Source organism: Bidens hawaiensis, unplaced genomic scaffold (genome assembly GCF_021521415.1).
Source record: "Bidens hawaiensis isolate Kalapana, Puna unplaced genomic scaffold, B.hawaiensis_p1.1 tig00020524_1, whole genome shotgun sequence".
Classification (NCBI taxonomy): Eukaryota; Viridiplantae; Streptophyta; class Magnoliopsida; order Asterales; family Asteraceae; genus Bidens; species Bidens hawaiensis.
In genome coordinates this window covers 115,363-123,487 of record NW_027493139.1, presented here as the reverse complement: position 1 = coordinate 123,487, position 8,125 = coordinate 115,363, and positions in this window count along the sequence as shown.

Here is an 8,125-nt window from a genome sequence, read left to right as displayed (position 1 = left end):
CACCTTACAAGCAAGATACAAGGTCATTGTTCATAACCAAGCTAAACCGTAACCTAAAAACGAGTAAAGGTATGTTCTTGATCTTTAAAGTTTATGTTTTTTATGAACGAGTAGCCATGAGACCAAACCCTAGAGTAGATCGGGTATAAATGAACCATACAGTAGCGAACTTGATGATTAAAATGGACATAACGAACAAATGGATAAGTATGGTTCATAAAAGAAATCCTAGATCTGGCCTTAAATGTTTTTAGCCATAAAGGTTCAACTTTATGGTTACTCGGGTCAAGTTTTGGCCGAAAACGGTTAAGAAAACATTTATGGGTCAATACCGAGCCATACTAAAGTTTTAAGGTTAAAACGAGAGAAGATAATGATGATATAAGACCAACCCGTGACCAAATCATTCAGCTCATTCGATTACATTGTTATGATTCACTCACAAATTGCCAATTCTCATACATCGGTTACATTCCCTTACAATGCGTTCGATTACAATGCATTCGCTTACAATACACAGACTTGCTTACAATGCATTCGCTTACAATGCATCGGCTTACAATAAACTCACTTACAATGCATTCGCTTACAATGCATTCGCTTACAATGAACTCGCATACAATGTGGTCGTTAAATTACAATGTCATCATTAGCTTAAAATGTGATCATTAGCTTACAATGTGGTCAATAGCTAACAATGTGATCATTAGCTTACAATGTGATCATTAGAATACAAATGTATTCTAATACCATTTGAATACAAGGTATTAAAATACATTAGCATTAAAGATGAAATCAATCTAAGTAAAAATGTATTCTAACATAAAACCATTAGATTAGACCAGACTTAGCCATTTTTGGGTGAGATATAAATAACGTAAATAGGATATGTATTGATATGTATAATTAATGTACAGTCAGCTAAGTTCAACAAAAGAATGGAATAACGATTAACGGAGGAAGAAACAGGATCCAGGTGAGTTTCTAGTCCCATTTCCTTGTTATGTTTTCGGGGTTGTGTGCATACTCGATGTGAAGTGTGAATACACTTACCTTAAGTGGTAAGTGTATGCTATAAATGATGTATGAGTTAGTCCTCATGTAGAGGTTATGATAGAATGTTTGGCTATGCGTGAAAGATCTTCGGATATTGCACGTGTCGGCAAAAGAAATGATTTCCAAGTGATTATAAGTGTGTGAATGTTATTATGTGACTTGCTTATTATGTAAATGATAAACTGATAGGAAGGATGTTGTAGACAAGTAGATTAAAGTGTGATAGAAGTGGTAAGGGGTCTACTAAGGGTGTTAGTGGCATTACGATAGTGCGTGGTAGGGTAAGCCAATACGTGCCTCCGTTATTAAAGTGGCATAATGAGAGAACGTGGGAGGACAAGCCTCTACGTGCCTCTGTTATTAAAATGGCATAACGAGAGAACGTGGAAGGGTAAGCCTCTACGTACTCCCGTAAACAAGTGGCTAAGACGCAAGTGACAGGTAAGTGGTTAAGCGGTAAGGTGAGCAGTATAGATACTGGACTATGTGTCTTCAGATACGTATATAATGCATGTGATGGTTGTATGGTAAGTTGCTTGATTAACTAGAACTCACTCAGCGTAGCTGACTTTTAGAATGCACGCAGGTGTACAGGTTCAAAGAGCTAGCATGTGGATGGCACATGGCATGGATTGAACGACTGGCATCTGAAGATAAAAGAAATAAATTTTAAACACGATGATTTATGTTATAATTTCAAGACAAGTTTGAATGTTTGTAATTGAATGACCGAAGTTTTATGTATTCCACGAATTTTTTAATAAACAATGATTTTTAAAGAACTGTGTTTATGAGTAAATCTGACGTTAAAGTGGGGCACCGGGACCGGGGCCTTACAAGTTGGTATCAGAGCAAAGTTTGAGAGATTTGAATCCTACACGCTTAGACTCGAACAAAGAATGAGATTAAAGTAAGAAAATAAAGAAGATGCCAGTTCAAGATAGCCATATGTCACTTAAGCAAGCTCAGTACATGTAAAGTGTATGGTAAAATAATGTATGTTAATGTTAGCTTAAGAAAGGATATGTGAATGTTAGGGATAGGATTAATTGGTTGTTTGATTGATTAACTGTTTAAAAGTAGAACTTAGCGTAAATAGACTCATAAAGGAAAGTGTATAGGACACGGAAAGTAACGTGATCAGCTAATCACAGCTGGCCACTGTAATTAACTGTTAGCCTTACTATACTTGTACTAAATAGTTTCTTGAGTGATGATGTATGTGTTTCATTATAGAATGGTTGGAGCTAGAGAAGTCGTTGGAACAGGAGGTCGCACTAGACGTCGTAGCAGGCCGCGCATTTTCCGACAACCTTCGTTAGAATCAGCTTCTTACACAAGGGAGGAAGGAAGTGTAGCTGGACAGAATCCTAGCAACAACGAAGGGTATCAACTTGATCCTGTTGTTTAAGCAGCCATTGTTCAAGCTGTAGCCGCTGCTGTGGAGAACTTGACTCTTGAAGGGTCTGCTGGAAGTCATGGAAGAACTGATGAGGGGTCAGGAGGGAATGGTAAGGGAGATGGAGGAGGAGGGAAATGTGATTCAAGTGAGGTTTGATTTGTGAAAACCGTAGATGGAAAGAAGGGCCGAGGCAGGTGTAACTACAAGTCTTTCAAAGGATGTGACCCACCGAGGCTTACTGGTTTGGGAGACGCAATCACTACCCTTCAATGGATAACCACAATGGACAAGGTTATCCGGATTAGTGAGTGCCGCCTCGACCAAGCAGTTGGTTATGCTACTCAGTCATTTGGTGATGAAGCTATGTATTGGTGGGAGAGTGTGGAGCAGAGGAAGACCCGAGATGAGATTAAATCGATGAAGTGGAATGACCTGAAGGAGTTGGTGATGAAAAGGTTTTGTGCTTATGCTGAGGTGGAGAGGGCCGAGATTAAGTTTCTGAATTTGAAGGCGGGCCAGATGACGCACCGCGAGTACACTACTGAATTCAACCGTATGTCTAGGCTAGTGCCTGACATGGTGAATACCGAGACAAAACGGATCAAGTGCTACGTTAATGGGCTTCCGCAGAAGGTCCGCACGTTAGTAAAGGCTAACAAACCTGCTACCTTTGACTCTGCAGTTGAGTTAGCAGAGATGGTTTATGATGACCTTGCGGCGGATGATGTGGAAGTGGAAGACAAGGAAGGAGGGAAGGGAACCAAATGGTCTGCAGATGTCGTGGAGTATGCGGGGAAGAAGACACAAAATACCGCAAGCAAGGAAACATGCAAGGTGTGCGGGAAAATGCACCTGGGAGAATGCAAGGTTGGTCCTAACCAGTGCTACAGATGCGGGAAGAAGGGACACATCTCTTGTGAATGCACCGAGGACCAGAAATGTTACAAGTGTGGTAAGTCGGGTCACATAGCCAGGGAATGTGGAGAAGCCATGGCAGTGAAGGGGAGGAAGGGAGATGCGTAAAAGGATGGTTTGTCAACCACCGAGAAGGGTGCAAGAGAATATGTGGCTTGTCACAGTTGTTTTATGTTATTGATAATGGGTTTTATGTTACAGTTTGAACCTATGTTTGTCTGGCAAGCTTGAATGATTTCTTTTGTTTTATGTTTTTATTTAATGACTTGTGATTTCATATGAATGACTTGTGATTTATCAATGGTTCTGACCTATCGGGCCAAAGGTAGATAGTAATGATTAAAGTAATGTGTCACTCCTTGTGAAATGAAACCTATTGTTGAGAACTTCATGGGGTGCTACCAAGAAGGCTGAGATCCATGATCAACTCAATGATTGTTAAGACATGAGGTAAAGTGGTGAGCGAGAAAGTTAGGGCGTCTTATGAAAGGGCAGGGGCAATCCTGTTGGGATACAAGAGTAGGTTTTGGGGACGAAACCTCTTATAAGGGGGGTGGACTTGTAACATCCCGAAATTTCTAGAATAATATTTAATATATTATTTGCGTCGGGTGAAATAATTGAGTTAGTGGAGTAATAATAATAATAATAATAATAAAATATGAAAGGATAAGTAGGCTTTTTAGATGAAATTAATTATGGACCAAAAATGAAAGATGGGCCTTAGGTCCATGGCCTTAAGGGAGTATAAATACCCCTTAAACCCTAATCATTTCCATTTCCATCCATCTTATCCATCTTAATCTCTACACACTCAAAACACACACACAAACCCTTACTTAAGGCCGTGAGAAGAAGAAGAAGAAGAAGAAGAAGAAGAAGAAGAAGAAGAAGAAGAAGAAGAAGAAGAAGATCCAAGATCAAAACCTAGCCTAAATCTTGATAAATCTTAACCTTACAAGCAAGATACAAGGTCATTTTTCATAACCAAGTTAAACATAACCTAAAAACGAGTAAAGTTATGTTCTTGATCTTTAAAGTTTATGTTTTTATGAACAGTTAGCCATGAGACTAAACCCTAGAGTAGATCGGGTATAAACGAACCATAAAGTAGCGAACTTGACGATTAAAATGGACATAACGAACAAATGGATAAGTATGGTTCATAAAAGAAATCCTAGATCTAGCCTTAAACATTTTTAGCCATAAAGGTTCAACTTTATGGTTAATCTGGTCAAGTTTTGACCGAAAACGGTTAAGAAAACATTTATGGGTCAATACCGAGCTATACTAAAGTGTTAAGGTTAAAATGAGTGAAGATAATGATGATATAGGACCAACCCATGACCAAATCATTCAGCTCATTCGATTACATTGTTATAATTCGCTTACAAATGGCCAATTCGCATACATCAGTTACATTCGCTTACAATGCATTCGCTCACAACGAACTAGCTTACAATACACAGACTCACTTACAATGCATTCACTTACAATGCATTCTCTTACAATGAACTCGCTTACAATACATAGACTCGCTTACAATGCATTCGCTTACAATGCATTTGCTTACAATGCATTCACTTACAATGAACTCGCATACAATATGGTTATTAGCTTACAATGTGGTCATTAGCTTACAATGTGGTCATTAGCTTACAATGTGATCATTAGAATACAAATGTATTCTAATACCATTCGAATACAAGGTATTCAAATACATTAGGGTTAAATATGAAAACAATCTACGTAAAAATGTATTCTAACATAAAACCATTAGATTAGACCAGACTTAGCCATTTTTGGCTGAGACATAAATAATGTAAATAGGATATGTATTGATACGTATAATTAATGTACAGTTAGCCGAGCTCAACAAAAGACATGAATAACTATTAACGGAGGAAGAAACAGGATCCATGTGAGTTTCTAGCCCCATTTCCTTGTTATGTTTTCGGGGCTGTGTGCATACTCGATGTGAAGTGTGAATACACTTACCTTAAGTGGTAAGTGTATGCTATAAATGATGTATGAGTTAGTCCTCATGTAGAGGTTATGAATGAATGTTTAACGATGCGTGAACGATCTACAGATATTGCACATGTCAGCAAAGGAAATGATCTCCAAGTTATTATAAGTGTGTGAATGTTATGATGTGACTTGCTTATTATGTAAATGATAAACTGATAGGAAGTGTGTTGTAGACAAGTATATTAAAGTGTGACAGAAGTGGTAAGGGGTCTACTAAGGGTGTTAGTGGCATGACGATAGTGCGTGGTAGGGTAAGCCTATACGTGTCTCCGTTATTAAAGTGGCATAACGAGAAAACGTGGCAGGAGAAGCCTCTACGTGCCTCCATTATTAAAGCCTCTACGTACTCCCGTAAACAAGTGGCTAAGACGTAAGTGACAGGTAAGTGGTTAAGCGGTAATGTGAACAGTATAGATATTGGACTATGTGTCTTCGGATACGTATATAATGCATGTAATGGTTGTATGGTAGGTTGCTTGATTAACTATAACTCACTCAGCGTAGCTGACTTTTTAGTATGCACGCAGGTGAACAGTTTCAAAGAGCTAGCTTGAGGATGGCACATGGCATGGATTGAACGGCTGGCATCTGAAGATAAAATAAATAAAGTTTAAACTCGATGATTTATGTTATAATTTCAAGACAAGTTTAAATGTTTGTAATTGAATGATCAAAGTTTTATGTATTACGAGAATGTTTTAATAAACTCTGATTTTTAAAGAACTGTGTTTATGAGTAAATCCGACCTTAAAGTGAGGCACCGGGGCCTTACAAACTATATCGTAAAAGTAATTTTACTTGATTAAATATAAAGTAGTTAGTGATGATGTGAAGGTTTCGTGGAAAAAAGTGAGGTTTTTAAGAGGAGTGTGGAAACTGATGAAGCGATTTGTGAAAGTTTGATGTTGTGGATGCTCTAGGACTATCTTCATTCACAAACTAACCAAACTCAAAAATTTATTATAATATTAATTTCTCTCTATTCCACATACCCAACCCAAACAAACCTAAACTTTTCACACTCATTAACAACCCAACATTTATTATTATTTAGTAAATGAATATAATTTATGTTGTTTTTTTATTTATAATAGTTAGAAATACAAAAGATAATAATTTATTTTAAAAATAAATAAAATATTTAAGTTTAAAAAATAAGTTTTATCCAAAAAATCTTACGAACCAATAGAAAGATGTCCAATGCAGATAAGATAATGCAACATCCCGAAATTTCTATGAATAATATTTACTATATTAATTTCGCCGAAAGAATCGATTCGAGTTAATATAATAATAATAATAATAATAATAATAATAATAATAATAATAATAATAATAATAATAATAATAATAATAACAGGATGGTGGGCTTAATATAAGGAATTAATTATGGGCGTAATATGGAATGAGTCTAAGGTCCATGGGCTTAGAAAGTAAAAATACCCCCTAAAACCCCAATCATTTCCATCTCCATCATTTTACAACATGGCCTACACACTCAAAAACACACAATTAAGCCAACACTCTCTATCTATTCCATACAACGATCCGAGACCAACCGAAGGTAAGAAATCATTTATCTCGGCTGACCCAATGTATTAGAACCCGATACCGCAACCCCGGGATGCCGCATGATCCGTTTGAATCTACATCTAGCTTTATACGGGTGCTTAATTTAAAAAAACAAGCTTAAGGGCCACCTTAACTCAAATCTGGATACCCCGAAGCTAACAAGGTCATAAACAATCAAACCTCAATCAACCATGGTGGTTAACGGCAGCTGACGGCGCTAGAATCGAAGAAAAACCTTAAAAATGCGGAAAATGAAAATTAATATGAACATACGACGTATAAGTATATACGCCATATGTGTAGGCGTGGCGTATTAGCATATACATCGTATAAGTATATACGGCGTATATGTATTTGTAACGTGTATGTATGTTCGGTGTGTATGAATGATCAACGTTTAAGTATGGGAAGCGTATAAGATGAATAAGTCGTATAAGTTTTATAAAACGTATATGTATATAGCGCCGTATATGTATATAGCATGTATGTATGTATGTGTGTCGTATAAGTATGGACGTATATGTATGACTTATACGCTGGAACTACTTATACGCTGGGAATAACTTATACACCAGATGTACATATGCGTTGGAAGTAACTTATGCGCCCAAGACTTATATGGGTGAAAGTGATTTTCCAAAATAAACGAAATATAAACAGCATATACGTACGTAAACGATAGATATGGACTTATACGATGGTTAAGATAAGAATAAGTAAATAATTAATAATGAAAGGTAACGTTTAAAATGAAGATTTAAAACGTTGCTACCAGGGGAGCTGCCCCCGGACCCCGTAGATATATAGGTTACAATAACCTAGAAATATGATATGGATAGGGCTAGTTAATAGATACATGAAACTTTTATACAGTTAGCCGCGCCCAGTTATGGAAAGGAGTTACCATTAACTCTGAAAGGAATCGTTCACAGGTGAGTTTCTAACCCCACTTTCTTGTTATGTTTTCGGGGCTGTGTGTATACTCGATATGAATAGTTAATACATTTACCTTAAATGGTAAGTGTTTGTCTTATATGATTTATGTGATAGTTATTGAAGTTATGAATGAATGCTTGTCGGTATGTGAACGATCTTCGGATATTGCACGTATCGCCAGGAAAGGTAATCGTTAGAAGATGAGATTGTTTT